This window comes from Lissotriton helveticus, chromosome 3_2, assembly GCF_964261635.1.
Source record: "Lissotriton helveticus chromosome 3_2, aLisHel1.1, whole genome shotgun sequence".
Lineage (NCBI taxonomy): Eukaryota > Metazoa > Chordata > Amphibia > Caudata > Salamandridae > Lissotriton > Lissotriton helveticus.
In genome coordinates this window covers 34152499-34171924 of record NC_136062.1, presented here as the reverse complement: position 1 = coordinate 34171924, position 19426 = coordinate 34152499, and the positions used below count along the sequence as shown (strand labels likewise).

Below are 19426 nucleotides of genomic sequence, written 5' to 3'. Positions count from 1 at the left end.
TGGACGAAGTCTGCCATCCTTCTGGGGGATCAGGAAATACCGGGAGTAGCATCCCTGACCCCTTTCTTGCTCCAGAACCACCTATATCGCACCCTTTCTCAACAATGCCAGGACTTCCTCCTGCAGAAGTAGCAGGTTGCCCTCCGAGCAAAAACCTTGGCAAGGAGGGTAATTCAGAGGGAATTCCCAAAAGGGAAGTGCATACCCATTCTCCACGAGATTGAGAACCCAAAGGTCCGACGTGACCAATTCCCAATCCCGTAGAAAATAGGTAAGCCGACCCCCTACAGGACCTGCATGATCCACAATGGCGGATCTAGGGCTGCTTTGCTGTAGTAGGAGGGGGTGGGTAGAGGAAGAGGAAGAGGAGGAGGAGACCTGACGTCCTCGAGGACGACCTCTTTGTTTGCCCCTGTAAGATTTATACAACAGATTTTGTTGCTGCTGCTGTTGCTGTGACTGCTTGTGGGGACGAAAAGAAGATCTTCCAAAGCCCCTATATATTTTGCCCACAGATCCTTTAGTTTGCAAACCTAAAGATCTGGCTGTAGCCCTGCTGTCCTTGAACCTCTCCAATGCAGCATCAGCCTTTTTACCAAAAAGGCCTGAGCCATCAAAGGGCAAATCCATTAAAGCAGCCTGAACATCTGCAGAGGACTCAGAAGTCTTCAACCAGGCAGCTCTTCTGGTGGCAATTGAAGAGCCCATGACTCTAGCAACTGAGTCAGCTGTGTCCATTCCGCTCTGTATGAACTGCCGAGCAGCAGCCTGAGTGTCACTAATCACCTCATTAAAAAAATGTTTGTCCTCCTCAGGAAGTTTAGGAGACAATTGCTTCATAGTATCCATCAAGGCATGGATATAATGGCCCAGTAGGCAAGTGGCATTTGTAGATTTAAGGGCCATGCTTCCTGATGAAAACACTTTCTTGGCACATTGGTCCTGCTTCTTGGAGTCCTTATTACCAGGTACCTGGGGAAAAGCACCTGCAGATTTTTTAGAACAGGCAGCTTGCACCACCAAACTCTCCGGCAAGGGATGAGTGGGCAAAAATTCAGGGTCATTAGGAGCCACTCTATAACGTCTTGCAACGGCCTTAGAAACCGCAGGAGCTGTAAGAGGCCTACTCCACACCTCCAAGATAGGATCCATCAGAGCATCAGTAAAAGCAAGCATAGGCTCAACAACAGATGATGGAGAATGGAGGACTTCAGTCAGAATGTTCGATTTATACTCAGCAGTGGGCAAAGTCAAGTTCAGCAAATCCGCAGACTTTTTAATAACCACATGGTATGGAGCCACATCTTTAGAAGGAGCATCCGACACAGAGGCTAATTCCCAATCAGGAGACAGTTCTAGTCCACTTGCCTCTCTCAAATCATCAAAACAATCATTCTCCTGATCCTGAAGCTCACCCTCTTCATACTCAGCATCCCTATAACTCTGCTCCTCCAAAAGACGCTGGGCTTCCTGCCTCGACCTCTCCTTTCAAAGCGACGTCGACGGATCCGGAATCGACTCTGAAGGCGCCAGAGCCGGTGTCGAACGTAGAGCTGGAGCCGGCGTCAAACTTCGACTCGGAAGATCACGAGGTCGGTCCAGAGCCGGTGAAGCCGTAACAGGCGTCGATGAACTCGGCGGCGGCGAGAAATGCCAAGGTGGAGCCGGCACCGGCATAAACGGCGCCGGAGCATAAGATTGGGGAACACCCAAATTGTATGCCAACGGACCCATGGGACCAGCCGGTGCTCCAGAGGGGTACAAGGCTCTCGCATAAACACCATACATGGTATTTAAAAAATGCGAGGGGTCCTGTCCTGGACCCGGAAAAGGAGGATACGAACCCACCGGCTGCTCCTGGGGAGGATGCACCAGAATAGATTCCTCTTGTTCCGCTTGTTCCAAGGGATGGTGAACTGGAGTCGCCGAGTCCTGAGGAACAGGAACCTCTTCCTCGTCATGTCCCGGAGACTGATAAGGAGCCGGAGAAGGACTCGACACCGGATCGGTGATTTTTCCGTCGACTCCAGAGGTACGGCCTCGCCCTTCAGGATTTCGAACAGGAGAGGGAGAAACCATGTCCTTACGATGCCGTCTACCAGACGACTTCACCTTCGAATCCGTTGACTTCGCTTTCGAACCCGACTCCTTTCCCAAATGGTGCCTTGATCCATGCTTCCTCTTCTTATGTTTTTTCTTTGATGATCTGGAAACATGACCCGAAGACGACTTCGAAGCTGACCTCGACCTGGACCTCGACTTCGAGCCCCTCGATCTCGAACTCTTCTTGGTCTTTTACCTTTTAGCTTGGCAATCAGGAGTTTAGCCTCACGTTCATGAAGAGCCTTCGGATTCATCTTCAAACAGGATCGACAACTTTGGACATCGTGATCTGAACTCAGGCACCATATACATTCATCATGCGGATCTGTTATGGACATCATTTTTCCGCATTCATCACACGGCTTAAAACCAGTCTTCTTAGACGACATCTCGACATTAGACAGCGACACTGGAAAGATACAGAAATCCTTCAAAAGCAATAAAGTTACTATAAACGAAACAGAAGATCCTCGAAACCGTTAGCGTTGACGACACAAAAAAACAGAACTGACCTATGACCCTGCTCGCAGGCAGGTCGCTCCCCACGCTGCTGCACGGCTCTGCTTGCATTGTTTTTGCCTAATCTTGTATTTTTCCCCTGTGTCTAACTTGCTTTCTTGCCCAGACTTGTCTTTATTCCCCTGTGCCTGCACTTGCTTTCTTGCCCAGACTTGTTTTATTCCCCTGCCCCGCCCACCTGCAATCCCATTCGCCGCCCCGCTCCCGCCTCCCAGCTGCTCCTCCCTCCGACATCCCCTCATATGGAAGCCACTACGCAGCCGCGCTCAGCGGGCGCACCGCTGCCGCGCCGCAGGCGCATCTAAGGCAAGCCCGTCTGTGCCCGTCCGTGCCTGGACCACGCCCAGCGCCAGGACCCCTGGTCACCACGAACACCACGACGCCCGACACCACTACAATGCCAGAACCCTCCACACACTCAACACCGGACGATCACACACCTGCTTCCTGGCCGCCCCGAAGCTCACCCACGGAGCTTTCACCTGCCGGAACTGCAGCTTCACAAGCATCCGCCCCACCATGCTGGCGACCAGGAAAGAACTCAACCACTCAGATGCATTCTTCTCAACACCAGCTCCGCCCAAAAACATGCAGTTGATCTCTGGGACCTACTCGACTCAACCTCCCCAGACGTCGCCTTCCTGATGGAGACCTGGCTGAAACCCGCCTCGGCACCCGACATAGCCATAGCCATCCCAGAAGCCTACAAGATCACCCGCAAGGACCGCACCAACAGAGCGGGAGGAGGAATCGCCATCGTCAATTTAGAAAGAAGGGGACCCCTACTAATGATAGACTCACTATTTGTAGGGAAAGAGTCTTTTAGACTATATTGGTAACGTGCCTTATAGTGAGCTGATTAATTGAGCCAAATGCAAACTAGGAAACTATTCTGACAGGCAAGATCCAATCATATATAGACAACAAAAGTGATGACTATTGTGTTTATGTAAAAATATATTTTTGTTTTATTTTAATCATTTTCTTGTGAGTTGATACATCTTTCATATTTTTCTTTTCATATTAATATAAACTGACAGACAAATATAAATATACTTATTGTGCAACAAAAAAACAGCTAATCAAAAAAACATGCGAGTGAAAGAATTATTAACAAAAGAATACACATATTCAAATGACAATGATGGTACATAGGGCTATTGGAGTAAGCAAAGCGGTGGGTGGAGTCTCTACGCGCGTTTCGGCATTTGCCTTCTTCAGGAGTCCGTCATTTGCAATAAAACATATACATCACAAAAAAACGGTGGGCACAACTTTCTTCTATAGTAGGTATTTTGGTTAGATACTACAACTCATCAATCGTTGTTTTCAATGCCCTCAGGCGTTGTGAAGAGATTCTTCGCATATAGTGAATATTTTATATTTTTTATTCTTGTTGGGTTCACGGGGTTGATAAAATAATATAGGTCTTCAGTCACCTCAGTAAGATCTTTGCATACCCTGTTGGGATGGCAGCGATGTTTTTATCCCATTTGGAGAACAACAGGAGGGCGCCGCACGAAAATTACAGTTGCATCCTTAATAAATGGGCTGCATAGTATACCGTACTTGGGTTCTACGTTTAAAAACTGATGCGACGATAGGTGATGGTCAGCTGTTGCGCTTAGTTCCTCGCCAATGTAAATGTTCGCTAGGGGGTCTCAAGGGCGTCCCTCCTTGTTCTAGTACTGGATGTTATCGGCTCTTAACCTTAGTGCGCAGTTGGTGCTGGATATAGAATGGGGTTCTGGAAGGCGACCCTCCTCAAAGTGATGATGCAAAAACATCATAGCCATAGCCATCCCAGAAGCCTACAAGATCACCCGCAAGGACCGCACCAACAGAGCGGGAGGAGGAATCGCCATCGTCCACAGGAACACTCTCAGAATCTCGACCAACACCGACGACACCCTCAGCACTGCCGAGCACCTGCACTTCCAGATCCACACCGACCCCAACACCACCCTCAGAGGAACCTTCATCTACAGATCGCCCGGACCCCGACCACAGTTCAGCGACTCCATCGCCAACTTCGTCAGCACACACGCCCTTGCCTCCATGGACTACATCCCCGTCGGGGACCTGAACTTCCACCTCGAGAACAATGACGACACCAACTCCACCACCCTGATAGACAACCTAGCCAACCTCGGACACAACACCCACCCACTCCGCCGGTCACACGTTTGACCCCATCTTCTCCGCAAGCCCCCACGACTCCTTTAACCATACCACCGAACTCCACTGGACCGACCACCGCTGCATCCACTTCACCTTCAAGAAACCCACCACGCATCACCGCACGCAACAGATGCCTCACCGCTGCTGGAGCAAAGTCACTGAAGACCAGCTAACCACCACCCTCGCCCAGAGCCCACCCGCCGACCATACCGACCCTGACACCGCCGCCCGCAACCTCAGACAGTGGATCAACGACTGCGCCAACACCCTCGCCCCAATTAAGAAACCCTCCAACAATCATACCAACAAGAAAGCCAGTTGGTTCACTGAAGACCTCCGGGCCTCCAAGCAAACCTGCCGAAAGCTGGAGAAGATCTGGCTCGTGAACGAACACCAGACAGCCACGCTGCCCACAAGAATGCCACCCACAGACACCATCACCTCATCAGATCCTCCAAAAGGGCCTCCTTCAAAGACCGCCTAGACAATAACGCGCACAACAGCAAAGAGCTCTTCAACATCGTGAAGGAACTCTTCAACCCCAGCTCCAACACCAACGACGTCCAACCCTCACAAGACCTGTGCGACTCGCTGGCCACCTTCTTCCTCTGCAAGATCACAGACATCCACGACAGTTTCAACGCCACGACCACCCCGACAACCACTGAGACCTCCGCCCCACGACCACCATCAGCACCAACCGCCTGCTCTACTGGACCAACATCAACGACGATGACACCATCAAGATCATGAACACTATCCACTCCGGATCTCGTCAGATCCATGCCCACACCACATCTTCAACAAAGCCAGCACATGCATCGCACCCCATCTCCAGAAAGTCATCAACACCTCCTTCGAGACTGCAACCTTCCCTGAGAGCTCTAAGCACGCCGAGTTCAATGCCTTACTCAAGAAACCCAAGGCAGACCCCAAGGACCTCAAGAACTTCCGGCCCATCTCCCAGCTCCCGTTCCCGGCAAAGGTCATCGAGAAGACCGTCAACAAACAACTGACCCGCTACCTCGAGGAGAACAACATCCTGGACCCTTCCCAGTCCAGGTTCTGCAGCAACCACATCACCGAGACTGCCCTCATCGCCGCCACTGATGACATCAAGTCTCTGCTGGACAACGGAGAAACGGCGGCCCTCATCCTTCTGGACCTGTCAGCCGCCTTTGACGCGGTCTGTCACCACACACTACGAACACGCCTCCAAAACGCTGGGATCCAAGAGAAGGCCCTGGACTGGACCACCTCCTTCCTCTCTGGCAGAACAAAGAGCGTCCACCTTCCCCCCTTCCGCTCCAAAGCCACCGAGATCATCTGCGGCGTACCCCAGGGCTCATCCCTCAGCCCCACCCTGTTTAACATCTACATGGCACCGTTCGCCCACGTCGCCCGTCGGCACGACCTCAACATCGTCTCCTACGCCGATGACACTCAGCTGATACTCTCCCTCACCAAGGACCCCCACACCGCCAAAAGCAACCTTCACGAAGGAATGAAGGCCGTTGCTGAATGGATGAGGAACAGCCGACTGAAGCTGAACTCGGACAAGATGGAGGTCCTCATCCTCGTATCCAACCCTTCGGCCTGGGACGACTTCTGGTGGCCGACCGCACTGGGAACCGCTCCAACACCCACCGACCACGCACGCAACCTTGGGGTCATCCTCGACTCCACCCTCTCCATGACTAAACAGGTTAACGCCGTCTCCTCCTCCTGTTTCAACACCCTCCGCATGCTCCGTAGGATCTACAAGTGGATCCCTACTGAAACAAGAAGAACAGTCACCCAGGCCCTTGTCAGCAGCAGGTTGGACTATGGAAACGCCCTCTACGCAGGAGCCTCGGCCAAACTCCTGAGACGGCTCCAACGCATCCAGAACGCCTCTGCACGCCTGATCTTCGACATCCCTCGCCGCAGCCACATCACACCCCACCTGAGAGACCTGCACTGGCTCCCGGTCAACAAGAGGATAACCTTCAAGCTCCTGACCCACGCACACAAGGCACTCCACAACACCGGACCAACGTACCTCAACAGACGACTCAGCTTCTACACCTCCACCCGCCAGCTCCGTTCCACCGACCTTGCCCTAGCTACAGTCCCCCGCTTCCAAAGAGTGACCTCAGGCGGCAGATCGTTCTCCCACCTCGCCGCCAAGACCTGGAACACCCTCCCCATCCACCTACGGCAGACCCAAGACCTGTTGACCTTCAGAAAACTCAAGACCTGGCTTTTCGAGCAGTAGCAGCATTCCCCACCCCAGCGGTTGAGACCCTCACGGGTAAGTAGTGCGCTTTACAAATGATATGATTGATTGATTGATTGATGTGACCACGCCGACGTAGGCCTATTATGGGGTCGGTGACGTCATTGGAGTCGCGCGCGATGCCGTGCTCCTGTGACGTCCACGCCGGCGTGCTACAGAAGAATTTTCCGAATGTTGCTGACGCAGGGGGATATTCACAAGGTGAGGAATCCACTGGCAGATGTATCCATCAGAAATATAGAGCAGGAGCAGTATTGGTAGCGCCTCACTGGAGAATTAACACAATACACGCCAATGCTATGGCCGTTGGGAGGGGACTATAATAGTGTTCTAAATATAGAGCTGGACAGATCGCATCCCCCACCAGCACAATCACCCGCACTGAAACAGACAGAAAACTTCAAACACTGGGTAACTCACTGGGCGCTGGTTGATGTATGGCGGGAAAAAAACCCGAATACCAAGGTGTACTCCTTCTCGGCCCCAAACTATCTTAGAGTGAGACTGGACAGATCCCTTTGCTCGGCAACGTTGCTCCCCCAGATACAGCATACTGACTATATAGGTAGAGTCCTGTCAGATCATGACGCGCACACCGTACTTCTCAGGTGGAGAGCGCCACACCCCTCGGTACCTACGTGGAAATTGCCCCGAGAGTGCCTCACGGATCAGGCTTTCTGTCAAATACACGGAGAACATATCCAGGAACAATTTACACTGAACGCAGGCACAACATCAACACGATTGGTGGAATGGGATGCGTTTAAATTTGAGGCAAAGGGACACTGCATTCAACACATAGGAGGAGTGAGGAAAGTGCTAGAACAGGCATTACAAGCCGTGGAAACGCGTCTGGCAGACCTAACGAAGAGCATGGATCGAGGGGATGCAACCCTCTAACAGATGGTGGCAGCGAAAACGTCATATGCGGAAATGGAGAGAGACCTTCGCAGGTATAATTTCAGGGCGGGTACAAATTTAACCTGGCTCGCAAAACAGAACATGGACATGCAACCCGTCCCGGCACTGGTAGATGTGACAGGCGCCCTCAAGCAGGCACAAACAGATAACCTGGGCATCTTTTCCGACTATTATGTGGGAATATATAGCGTCCCGCCGCCGGTCTCACAACTAGTGTTGGAAAAGTATTTTCACTCCCTGCCTCTGCCCAAAATTACGCTCGAGCAAGGAAAAGCGTGGAAGCAAAGATAAAATCCCCGGACGTCACTCATGCGATCTGGGCCCTGGCACGACGTAAGGCGCGGGAAATGGAAGGCGCTCCCCTCGAATAATATACCACTTTCTTGGGACAATTGACCCCCTGTCTGGTCGCCATGCATGAGGATTTGCTACAGAGAGGGGAGCTCCCTGGATCACTCAGGGAATCTACCCTGGTAACCTTTCTTAAACCGCACAAGAATCCCACTCTCCCGACCTCATACAGGCCCATAACGCTACTCAACGCGGATTGTAAGGTCCTGGGGAAGATACTGGCAGATCGATATACTCCGGTCCTGCCCCAACTGAGTCACCCAAACCAGAATGGATTTCTCCCCAGGCGAAGCGTGTCGCAAATAGGTGCTGGAGTTGGAGAGGATCTTGTCCTGGATGAAGTTCCTTTTGGTGGATCTGATGCCTTGGTCGTATTCTGTCATGGCGTTCTTGCTGCTGGTCCTTGCTTCCAGGATTTTGTTGAATAAAAGCTGTGCTGAATTACCTAAGTCCCATTTGAGTAGCACACCACTATTTATATGGGCCTCAAGCACAGATGACCTTATTACCAAGGTCCTCAGTCTGCCTTGTGAGGCTAAGTGAGGGTCAGTGGGTTATGATCACATATACAATTTGTCTGACAGATGAACAAGTTACTTACCTTCGGTAACGCTTTTTTTGGTGGATACAGTATCTGCCTGTGGATTCCTCACCTTATGAATAACCCCTGCACCAGCATTCCGTGGAAAGTTTTCCTAGCTCTCTGCACCGACGAGGTCGTCAAAGCTTCATTGCTCCACACGCGGCTCTGCGTGACATCACCAGAGCCATAGGAAGATCACATCGGCGTGATGACGTCAGTTCCACCCATTTTTCCTGTGCCACCGAGGCAAAACGGGTGGGCCGACCATAGAGACCATGAATACATAGTACACAGAATTCACACAAATACACTCAGTGTATAATGAAATAGGAAAGCTTACATATTAAACAAGCTAACAATAAACAAATAGAGGTAATAAAGTCTTGAGTACACAAAAATACACCAAATAGCAAATACCTCATCTTTTAAGGTATAAAAGGGTGGACAACGGGGAGGCGGGTGGGTCAATGAGGAATCCACAGGCAGATACTGTATCCACCAGAAAAAAACTTTACCGAAGGTAAGTAACTTGTTCTTCTGATGGGTACATCTGCCTGTGGATTCCTCACCTTATGAATCTGAGCAGTAATGCTTTGCGAAAGTGTGGAGGGAGGCCCAAGTTGCGGCTTTACATATATGCAACACAGGAACACCTCTAGATAAGGCAGAAGTAGATGATATAGCCCTGGTGGAATGAGCTCTAATGCCTACAGGAGGCTCCTTACCAGCCAGGGAGTAGCATATCTTGATGCACAAGATGATCCATCTGGATAAAGTGCGCTTTTGCACTGCCTTGCCCTTCATACGACCAGCATATCCAACAAAGAGTTGGTCATCTTGACAGAAGTCCTTTGTTCTATCCAAATAGTGCTAATCACCCTCTTTGGATTGAAACGATAAAGTCTCTCCTCCTCTTTGGATGGATGAGGGGGAGGATACAAAGTAGGGAGGGTAATGGACTGTCCTAGATGGAAGGGAGTTACCACCTTAGGCAGAAACGCAGCCATGGTCCTGAGTACCATCCTTTCAGCATGTATGGTCCGAAAAGGAGGCTTTGAACTCAAAGCCAGGAGCTCACTCACCCTCCTAGCCGAAGTGATAGCCACCGGAAAGACCGTTTTAAATGTCAACAGCCTCAAAGGACAACTATGCATAGGTTCGAACGTAGAACCCATTAAAAAAATTAACACCAGATTTAAATCCCACTATTGGAGACTTAAATAGAAAAGGCTGATCAGGCAAACAAAGAAAAGCAGACAAAGCCGACAAATATCCTTTAACAGTGGCCACAGCACAACCCTGCTGAGCCAAATGAAGTGATCAATAGATTGCTCTCTGCACCATTTAACAAATTTAGACCACCTGTAGGAATAGATAGACTTGGTTGAGTGTTGCCTGGCCGATAGTATAACATCCACCAAGTCAGGCGGGAGAGAAAAAGAATTCAGGTTGCCCCGTTCAATCTCCAGGCATGAAGGTGCAGGCTCTGGAGGTTGGGGTGTAGAACCTGCCCCTCCGTCTGAGAGAGGAGGTCTGCCCTGAGAGGGAGACGGAGTGGAGGGTGTGACGAGAGGTGAAGAAGGTCCGTATACCACACCCTTCTTGGCCAATCAGGGGCGATCAATATTACTTGGGCCCAGTCTTGGCGAATCTTCCTCAGAACCCGAGGAATCAACTGAAATGCATCCCCCAACGCTCCCTGCATCGGAAACTGGAGACTGCAGAATGACGGGCAGTGTGTGTTCGTGAGAGTGGCAAACAGGTCCACCCGAGGAGTTCCCCACATCTGGAAGACGTGTCGAACTACCTCCGGATGAAGCCTCCACTTGTGGTCGGCAGAGAACTGTCAACTGAGACTGTCCGGACGCAAGTTCCGCACCCCGGCCAGATGATTTGCCATCAAGCAAATCCGCTGGTCCTGAGCCCAGGACCAGAGTCGCAAAGCCTCTCTGCAGAGATGTTACGACCCTACTCCTCCCTGCTTGCTGACGTACCACATCGCGGCAGTGTTGTCCGTCAGGACTTGAACCGACTGACCGCGAAGGGAAGGGAGTGCCAAACGTATCGCCCGCAATTCCAGAAGTTGATGTGAAACAACCTTTCCTCTGAAGACCAAAGATCCTTGATCTCCAGATCCCCCAGATGAGCACCCCACCCTAGGGTAGAGGCATCCGTTATCACTGTGGCAACCGATGGAGGAAGATGTAAGGGCTTTTCTTGAAACAGATTGCATTCCACACTCTACCAAGACAGATCAGCTGCAGCTTCTCTGGAGATGCTGACTGACTCCCTGAGATCTCCGTTGTGCTGATACCATTGCCTGCAGAGGCACCACTGGAGCGCCCTCATGTGCCAGGGTGCATGGTTGACCAACAGGATGCAGGAAGCAAACAGAAGGAGCAGGCAAAGGACCTTCAGAACTGGTACACCCGCTCCATTGTAAAACAGAGGAATCATTTCCGACACACAGTTGTATCCAGTACTGCCCCTATAAACAGGTTGCGCTGCGAGGGCACCAGGTGAGACTTGGGTACATTTATCGAAAAACCCAATTTGTACAACAGCTGGATTGAAACCTGCAGATGATGGCACACAGTCTCTGGAGACTCTGCCTTCAAGAACCAGTTGTCCAGGTAGGGGAAATTCAGGATCCCCGCCCTCCTGAGATGAGCAGCAACCACTGCCATCACCTTGCTGAAGACTCGAGGTGCGGTTTTAAGACGAAGCGGAAGGCCCACAAACTGGTAATGTTGCGACCCAACCGTTAAAACGGAGATACTTCCTGTATTACTTCAGGGTTGGTTTATGAAAATACGCATCCTGTACGTCGATGGACACCATCCAGTCCTCTTGTTGCAGTGCCTGAAGAACCTGCGCTAGGGTGAGCATCTTGAACCTCTCCTGCTTGAGATACAGATTCAAAGTTCTGAGATCCAGGATGGGTCGTAACCTGCCATCCTTCTTGGGAATCAGGAAATACCGGGAGTAGCACACCTGACCCCTTTCCTGCTCTGGAACCACCTCTATCGCACCTTTCTGTAACAGGGTTAGAACCTCCTTCTGAAGGAGAAGCAAATGATCCTCCGTGCAAAACACCTGGCAAGGAGGGTAAGGAGGAGGAAATTCCCTGTAAGAATTTCAATCTTATAGAAACTGGGTAAGCCGACCTCCCACGGGACCCACATGATCCAGGATGGAGAATCTAGTGCTGCTTTCCTGCATTACCAGGAGGGGTAGGGGAGGTAGAGGAGGAGGAGGTAGAGGAGGAGGAGGAAGAGGGCTGCGTCCAGCTCCACGAAGGGGACCTCTGCCTTTACCTCTGTAGGATTTATACAAAGGATTCTGTTGTTGCTGTTTCTGCTGGGCTGACTGGAATGGAAGGAAGATTTCCCAAACCCATGTTATATTCTGAAACCATAGCCTCTTGCCTGAGACTGTAACCCTAAGGATTTTGCCGTAGCCCTACTGTCCTTAAATCTCTACAAAGCTTAGAGCCATCAAAGGGAAGATCCAAAAGAGCAGCTTGCACATCTGGTGAAAATCCAGAAGACCTCCACCATGCATGTTTCCTGTTAGCAACTGATGAACCCATTACCCTTGCCACTGAATCTGCAGTGTCCAAGCCCGACATAAACTGGCGAGCAGCAGCCTGAGAGTCTGCCAAAACTTCACTTAAATTACCCCAGTCTCCTTCGGATAATTTAGGAAGTATCTGCTTGGCAGATTCCATAAGGGCGTGAATGTATCTACCCAACAAACAGGTTGCATTGGTGGATTTCAAAGCCATAGTAGCTGACGAAAAGTCTTACCATACAGGGGGCGTGGCCACGGAGGCGACCAAGATGGCCGCTTCCGACTGAAGCTCCACCAATCGGAGCTTACTAACTCCTTCTTGGCACATGTAGGAACACCGCACGAACAGCAGACGCTGCCCGGCGGCCCCCGGAGATCGTGGAGAGCATGCCAATATCCAGCACGACTGGCTAGGGCCTCTGTGAGCGGCGCCCAGAAGATCTTCGCTCCGGGCCGGTGCGGCCTTGCAGCTTCCCCCAGCGCATGACGCAGCAACGGCGGGTGCGGTGCGTGGCGGCCTCTGCTGTGTTCTGGCACTGCCCGGTGCTCCCCCCATCGCTTTTTGCCATAGGTCCTTCTCCCCCCTAGCCCCCCTGCTGTGGTCCTGTCCGGGTCCCGTTTGCTGCGCGAGGCTCCTGGGGCTTGATAGGCCTTTGGGGCACGTTCACGCCGGGGCATCGATTACGGATCTTGGCAGGGGGCATGGCGGGCTATTGGGGAGGGCCCCGGATCACAACGCTGGAGCTGTGGTGGCGCCAGACCCCGTCATGTGTGCTGGCTCCCCCCGGCCCCCTCTTCTACAGGCTGGCCCGTTATGGAGTGGATGCTGCAGCGCAGGACTGCCCTGCCTTTCCCCCGGCAATCCTGGCATTGTGATTTTGCAGCTGTTGCTGGCTTTGGGCCCTGGCTATATTTGCATCTGGTGCTTGCTATTAACATTGGCTCCTGCGGGGCAACTTTGGAAACCAGCGCCTCATTCCTTGTAAATCGGCCGCACGCTGGTGCTACACATTGTTCTCCCTACATTGCGCTTGACCCCTGTTCCGGATAGGTGAGGCCTGGTGATCTGTGGTCTACTTGGGGCTCCACCTGATAAGTTCCGACTGCCCACTATGACTCCAGCTTGCTTGGGGGGGCTGACTGGTCGCTGACGGCTATTTTTTTTCTCTTCTGAGCCTCTGCTGCGGGAGTTGTGTTGGGATTGTTGGTGGTCCCTGTTTGGCGACCCTTTTGAGCGCCATTTGCGTGCCTACCCATTAACCTGCTACCTCCTGGTCCCTGCGAGTCCCGACATCAGCTGGCAGGGAAACAAACTGGCCTTTTTCCCGGAACTTCACCGTTATGGTTCAGGAGGCGAGGCGCAAGAACAATGGAGTCAAGGCCACTCTAAGAAATCTGGGTCTCCGGTATGGCATGTTGTATCCTGCCAGATTGAGAGTTGATGTGGACATATTTGACACTTCAACGGAGGCGCAGGAATTTTGCCAGTCCTGTAAGAAAAATCATTCTGGGTCACCAGTGGTGCCGCTCCCATCTTCTCCATCCCTCGGTGCCTCGCAGGACATTATTGAACTTTTCTCTCAAACGGGGACTGGCTGAATCCATTCGTTTTTTGATTTGTACAACTCTGCTGCATTGTATTCATGCTCGTTCACTCCTTAGGTTTGCTTTTTCCTGCATACAATTGCAATTTTTCTGATGCCTGATCGGCGTGGCGTTGACACGTCCTATGGTGTATACCACTTTGCTCTTAGCTGATATGTTCTTACTATTCTGTCCTTGTTTGGTTCTTGAACTAAGTGTATTATGTTCATTGCGCAGATATTTCGTTTGTGGGGGAAGGGTTTGCCTCTTATGTGATTTGGGAGGCTGGGTGGTGGGTGGAGGGGGGTTGGTTGTTTGGATTTTGCGATTTTTACTGGAATATTGGTTGTGGTTCGAGCTTGCGGCGAGTGTTGGAAGTGCATTGCACTACATGGGGGTTACCACCTTCACTATGGTTAAGTTGGGACAGCAGCCCGGTCCTTCCGGGCTTACTATGATATCATGGAATGTCAGGGGGCTAAACGATAACAGGAAACGCAGACAAGTCTTTAATTATGTTGTTAGGCACCATGCTGATGTAGTGTTTCTTCAGGAAACGCATCCGTTCTGGTCAGACCACGCTTCCATGGCCAGGGGCTGGGGCACCCACAGATACTTCTCCAATTATAGTCAATATGCCCAGGGAGTAGCGATATTAATACACAAGCTAATCCCCTTTGCGTTGCATAAAACAGTGGTTGATCCTGATCGACGTACGCTACTTGTCACTGGCTCGTTACTGGGGCACATCTTAAAAAAAAAGAGAAAAGTCTTACCATACCATACGCGGCGTCGACGGCTCCGGTAGTGGCGTCGAAGGCAGATCCGTAACATCAACCTGCATCGAACAAATCCGTGAAGAAAGAACACCAGATGGAGCCGGGGACTGCCCATATGGCATCGACATCCTCTGCGCCGGAATGTGCCATGGCGGTGCCATCTGCATATATGGCACAAAGGGGGCTGGAGGGTAATGTTGAAGCACACCCAAATTAAATGCCAATGGACCCATGGGACCTGAAGGTGCACCAGAGGGGCATGAGGCTCTGGCAAACAAACCATACATCGCATAAAAAATGCGATTGATCCGAACCCGGAGCCGGGAACGAGGGATACTGTGCCGGTTCGACTTCCGTACTAGGAACCTCCGGAGTCGGAACCATTGGTAACAGGAGGAACCACAGGAGTGGCAGGCGTCTCATCATCAACCGGATTCGATGTACCATCCGGAGCCGGAGAGTCTCCCGACACCGGAGACTGCTCCGGAGTACCCATATAAGGAGAACGGTCCGGAATCGCCTGCGGAGACTCAGATGGTGAAGGTGAGACAAAGTCCTTAACACGACGCCGAAGAAGGCAACATCGAAGCTCAAGGCTTCGACGTACGGCTTCAAGACCCATGTCTCTTCTTCTTCTTGTGTCTTCTCTTCGAGCCATGCGAAGTCGACGACCTCGACTTCGTTCGATTTCTACCCCTTTTCTCCTTTCTTACTTGACATATAAAGTTTGGCTTCTCTTTCCTTCAAAGCTTTCGGGTTCATTTTCCTACAGGAAGAACATCCCTCGACGTCGTGATCTGATGATAAACTCCAAAGACAGTCATCATGCGGGTCAGTGAGCGACATATGACCTCCGCATTCCTTACAGGGCTTGAAACCCGACTTCCTCTGAACAAACATGGCAAAATCTGAAACAATAAAACACTCGAAACAAAGTATCAGGTAGAAAAACAGGAGAGTCCCAGAAAATCTGTTAGCGTCGACAGTGGGGAAAAAAGGGAACTGACGTCATCACGCCGACGTGATCTTCTTATGGCTCCGGTGACGTCATGCGGAACCGTGTGTGGAGCCATGACGCTATGATGACCTCATTGGCGCAGAGAGTTAGGAAAAATTCAGCGGAATGCTGGTGCAGGGGATATTCATAAGGTGAGGAGTCCACAGGCAGGTGTTTCCATCCATCAGAAAAATTAACACATATGCTTTTAGAAACAATGTTATAATCAAAATTCCCGTAAATGTCGTTATTACAAAAGAAGTGACTCGGGCACCTTCAAAAGCAAATGTTAAATTGTACTTAGTCATCCTAAAATTCAGCACTTCACCACAAGGATCATTGGAAAATGGGAAAAGTCCAACCCCTCATCACCCAAAATACTATGCATGTATTGGACAAAGTCACACAGTTGGTCACTTAAATGTCCCACCCAAATAAATGAGAAATCAACACTGGTGACATTTGTGGCGCTTTTAAGAACCCTCTCAAATGATTTAACAATATTCAGATTCTGCTGATTGAAGTTACTGCTGTAAAAACTAACCAAAAGGAATTTTTTTATAATCGTTTTAATTTGATGCAGAAAGTTTGGAAATGAGGAGTCTCATCACAGAACCACAGTATTTTCCCAGGGAAAGAAGCGGATTTCAAAGTTAACCACCCACCCTTATCTAGAGGCGGTTGCGGGTGCGGCATAAGAAATTTACCCCTGCACATATTACACCTCATGTGCACCGGTCACTTGTAGGCAAATTACATTAAAATGCTTAATAGGCATAGCCCAGTCTGGATTATCCATATTATTTCTTAATCCAACTACATTCCAGGAAATCAAGTTGATGTTATGTATACTCAGATGAAGTGGCCTACCAGTAGGTGGTCCTATTGTCCAGCTAATAGAAAATCCCAATAAAGAAGTGGCTGAAATGGAAATTGGTGAAGAAGAGGGTTGAAAAGTTAAATGACAGGACTATTGGCTTGTGAATTAATAATATCTGCTGGAGATTCTTTCGTTGGTTTCAGATTAATGTCAACACACGAACCACAGAGAGAGTAACCATGTTGAGGATTGCTAGATATTGTGGCGGGAATGAGCTTCAGTTATAAAGAGCCAGTTTCACTAACATGTTAGTTATTCTGCACTAGAGAGCTTAAGAGTACAACTTTATTTGAAGTATGAATGCTATAAATATGAGAGTTAGGTTGTGAAGGCACACAGCAAAAATGATACACTGGGTTATTAGCGCAATTATTTGGTTTGGAAAAAGAGCCCTACTGTAAATCTGTGATTATACTGTGACAGGTAAATGAACAATTTAGCCTATAGAATACATTTCCAACAACAAGTGGGTCCGTAAAGTTGACCACTATAAAATCACCTATATCTTTCTTTATCTCTTTACCTACTAACTCCAATGATCTCTTTATAGAGCTAACTAGTATCATCAAGTGGTTTTCTCATCCAGGGAATCACTTTGTGTAATTGGTAACAATCCACAGTTTGGAAAGGCCTTACAAAGGAACATTCTTGAGGATTATGACCAAAGGAGTAGTTTGAGGCAGTAACTGAAGGGGTGGAATTAAGCTCTAAACACTAAAGTACTTCCCACTCTCTGTATAATATGTGGTTATAAACGACACCGTATTGTATCTTAAATTCCTTCTTTGAGGTTTCCTATTGTCTAATAAAAGTTCATGTCCCTTGGCCCTTTCTGCCTTCTCAGTAGATGTCAGTAGATTTTTCATTGGATAGCTTCTATTTAGTAGTCGTTTGATCAAATTCTGTTCTTACTTCTTATATTAACCTATTTTACTGTAGTTTCTCTAATACCTCATTAATTACCCATCGTGATATTTCTTTTTTGCATCACAGGATGTCCTGACTGGCAATGAATGAATTACTAGCCTTTTCCTACGAACAGCTTAATATCTTGTCCTCTTTAACATTTAGTAGCAAATCTAAGACCTTAAGGTATTTTTGTATGATATTCAATTGGAAGCTCTATATTTATGTCGTATATGGTGTCATTCTTGGTTCATATAAATGCATATGTTATACTTTAAGATTGTGTTACGATGTGAGTTTTCATTAAACTTCTCTAAAGGAAAAGGATGAACAAGGAGGTAAAAATTGTCCTTGTATACGTTCTAGGTCTTAGAACTTAGGAGTTACGAAATAGGATAATGGAAGTCTGCCAACCAGCTCTAATGTTCAATCTTTTGATTCTGTCTGCAATTGATATATGATAGATATTAATTTTGGCAAAAACTCATAGCATTGGGTCATTCCAGAAGACATAACTCAGCCTGTTTCTTTGTGCTTTAGAAATAAGGAATCTGAAAAGTATTCTGACAGTTTGTGATAAAAAGGATTTTTGATGCAATGTTTTTAAATCTGTGTAAATGTGTTTTCTTTATCTCTTTTTTTTTTAGTTTTTTTCTCTTTGCTTTTTTCCTTTCAAGTGAAAGATTGCCATTAAATATATGAGACCTGAATAAGCAGCAGGACACCGCGAAACGTGTTTGCTGAACTTCACTATGTCTGAATTTGAACTAGATCAGGCAATCTGCCTAATCTATATGTTGGATTTGTATCAACCTGAAGCAACTGGAATCACATCAATATAATTACGACTGGATGTAACTAATACATTTTGGACTTGGATATGGTGCAATATTGATATATGAACACCAATATCAGATACAAATATGAATAACTGCTCTAAAACTTTGTAAATCCTAATTTTTTATGAAGTGAATTTCCTTTTTAATGCAATTCTATTTGTCTAAGAACAAGATTGTATTCTTTTTTGGATGATCTGAATATGTGATTCTTATGATATAAAATGTTGATTATTAGTTATGTTGAAGCCAGATTGAAGTACCGGGTTATTTAGAACCCAGCGGTGCCAGGGGACACACCCAAAGACTCCGGATTCTCCTGTCTCAGACTACAGAACGCAGAAACTTCTTGGTGACGTCAAAGATCAAATTTATTGGCTGCAACCAGTAACAGGTATCCTAGAAGTACAACACAGTGTATGTTCTCAGGAGACTGCTCAATTTTTACAAAGCAAGTCGTCCCTTTTATACCAAATAATATGCTTCAGGCAAACATTCCTTATTTACAGTTGACCATTCACATATTTTCACGACAAAGCAAATGCAGCATCATGATGACAAGCTAATTTTTCAGTTTGTCCAGCCCATAACCAATTATTAGTCAAACCCACCATTCTTCATCAGGTAGATTGAACGAACCCCAATAAAAACGGGCACCTCCTCATCGTAAACAGGTCATAAAGAAAGAAGCAGAGACAGGTGTGGGTAAGATAAGACATAGCTGTGTGCAATAAAAAGGTTTATGGTGTCTTGTGTCTTGATCAGTAATCTTGATCAGCTACTGGGAAAGGAACTAGCTTAACAAGTTTGGCTTTAGGCAAGAGGGTCGCTCGCTCAGGTCATTCAGAAGTCAGCTAAAGTGTATGTGTGCTTGGAGACTCATTCGGCCACTGTCATCAGCCTATGTGAGGGCAACCACAAAATGGCTGCCGTAC

The 19426-nt window shown here is 48.8% G+C and overlaps 1 protein-coding gene across 6 annotated transcripts in view; it reads right to left on the bottom strand.

The window, feature by feature from the left end:
• The window catches only part of ATP8B4 (ATPase phospholipid transporting 8B4 (putative)), a 4589528-nt gene that overhangs the window by 2761033 nt on the left and 1809069 nt on the right, over positions 1–19426 (bottom strand). The window lies entirely within an intron of this gene.